This window comes from Neltuma alba, unplaced genomic scaffold, assembly GCF_004799145.2.
Source record: "Neltuma alba isolate B1F8T4 unplaced genomic scaffold, ASM479914v2 tig00005238_pilon, whole genome shotgun sequence".
Lineage (NCBI taxonomy): Eukaryota > Viridiplantae > Streptophyta > Magnoliopsida > Fabales > Fabaceae > Neltuma > Neltuma alba.
Window position 1 is genome coordinate 62,126 of NW_021634030.1, and position 2,321 is coordinate 64,446.

General features: G+C 32.7%; 1 long non-coding RNA gene across 1 annotated transcript; it reads left to right on the plus strand.

The window, feature by feature from the left end:
• The first annotated feature begins 780 nt into the window (after window positions 1-780).
• On the plus strand, window positions 781-2,321 carry LOC114747177 (uncharacterized). The gene is made up of 3 exons (XR_003740351.1): window positions 781-836; window positions 1,469-1,536; window positions 2,300-2,321. It is a non-coding gene; the product is annotated as an uncharacterized LOC114747177 (long non-coding RNA).

The window sequence follows — 2,321 nt, forward strand, 5'->3', positions numbered from 1 at the left end:
CCTGGCAGTTCTGCCTCTCTCAAAGTGTCTTCAATGAAATCCCATCGAAGTCTATCGAAAGCCTTTTCAAGATCCACCTTAATTGCCATCCAACCTACTTTCACTGTCTTGCGCCTCATTGAGTGAATTGCTTCTTGGGCTATTATGATATTGTCTCTTATATTTCTTCCTTTAATGAAGTTGGCCTACGGTGGTAATGCCAGTATGGGTATCAGATTCATGAGGCGGTTTGCTGCCACTTTGGTGACTAGTTTATAGACTGTAGTGCACAAACTAATCGATCTGAACTCTTTTAGAGTTTGTGGGTGATCCACTTTAGGGATAAGGGCAATTAAAGTCCTATTTAACCAGGTAGCAATATCTTTCCCTTCAAAAATACTCTTAACCTCATTGTACAAAGAGTCACCGATAATTCCCCATTGAGATTGAAAAACAAGGCATGGAGCCCGTCAGCTTGTAACATCCCTTTTTTTTTAATTATTATTCCTAGTGTTTAGTTAAGTTTAGAAGGAGTTTAATGCTTGATAAATGAGTTTTATTCTCTATTTATTTAAGAGAAGAGAATTATTGAAAATAAGATTTATAAAATATGTATATGGAAATTACTGAATAATAATAATAAAACAGATTAAAAAAAAGAAAAAGGAAAGAAAAGGGGTACCAAACTATAATTTTGTCCCATTTTAATATGGGGTCTTTAACTGGAATTTATGCCAAAATATTATTTTAACCGTTGGGGGGCCAGAGAGAGAAACATTTCGACGTCTTTCTTTTTCACCTTCTCCGGCGCCTTCTCTCATTTTTCCAGTAGGGTTTCAACTTTGCAGATCATTTTGGTAAGCCAAATGACTTCTTTTCATTAAACTCTCTTCATGAAAGTTTTTCCACTCATCTAAATCTATCTAATGATGGTAGTTTTATACTGTTTAGAGATAATTTTTGGGTTTAGGGTTTGAAGCAAGTGTTGAGTTTTGATGATAGGTAAGTATAATATTGTAAAGCTATTTTAGTAGATCATTTCTATCAGTTTAGTTTTATTTATTGACTGACCTAATATTTTTAAATGAATTATTTTAGTTAAACAGATATTTATTTATGAAAAATATGATATTTATACCATGAAACTGTTGATTAAATTATTTACTTAGATGCATTTGATGTATATTGAATTTGTAATGGTTGGTTTTTGAGATTTAAAGTTAAAACAGGATTTTTGAATTTTAAATATGATAATTTCAGATTTAAAAATTTGAGAAAAATCTGTATTAAAGTAAATACTTTGAAAGGTTTAAATGAAAATTTTGGATTGTGAGGATATATAAATTTTGTGCTAAAAGACTTAATTATGGGTTATGAAAGGTTTGGGTTTAGCATAGAATTAGAAATTTTAACTTATATATATATGTTTTAGTTTAAGTAATTAATTAAATAGCTTGTGTATTGATATGTAAATGTATTGGTTATGTAGATTAAATTATTGGGCTATTGGTATGAGCACGGGGTTAACCTTGTGGTAATACTTGTTCTAGACAAGAGGTAACCACTTTCCACTTATTATTCATGCTTGTAGGTTGTTTGTGATTGATTTTGAATTATAAGGAATTTATGAAATATTATTGAATTACGATGTGAGCTATGAAAGTATGTTGTTATTGAAATTGTCTTGTGAGACTTTTGTTGCAAAAGATATATGTTTACTATTATGATGATCTCAGGTATTATGAGTTAATTGAAAAATGGAAAATCCCAATTGATTTTTACATGTTGATGATTGTTTATGAATGCAATATTTTGAGTGTTGATATATGAGGGGTGGCGGATGTTGATGATGGGTACTATAACAAAGAGGATATAAGGGGGTGAATTATGTACATTTGAGGATATAAGGTGGTAGGGCTATCAGGTGTACACTGATTGGTCCTTTAGCCCAATTATTCATTATAGGGCATTGACACCCTACTAGTAGACTAGAGGGGGAACCCATGGTCCGGTCTTGTGCTCTGTGGATTTTGGCCGGTCCATATCACTTGATCGGTGAGCTTGTCTAATTACCAGTCACATGGATGAGGATTTAGCCCATGGGTTTAGTCAGAGGATATAAGGTGGGTGGATATAAGGGAGGTGAAAAGAATATTGATTGTACTTTTTATATGCTTTGACAATATGGAATTTGTTGGAATACTATGAATTTGCAATTGTCTCACTTGACACGTCACGAGCACTTACTTGTATGCTTGATAAGTAGGATTGTTGGTTACTGAGACTTTTGTCTCACCCCGTTGATTTAACACTTTTCCAGGTGATAGTTCCCGTTCGGGTCA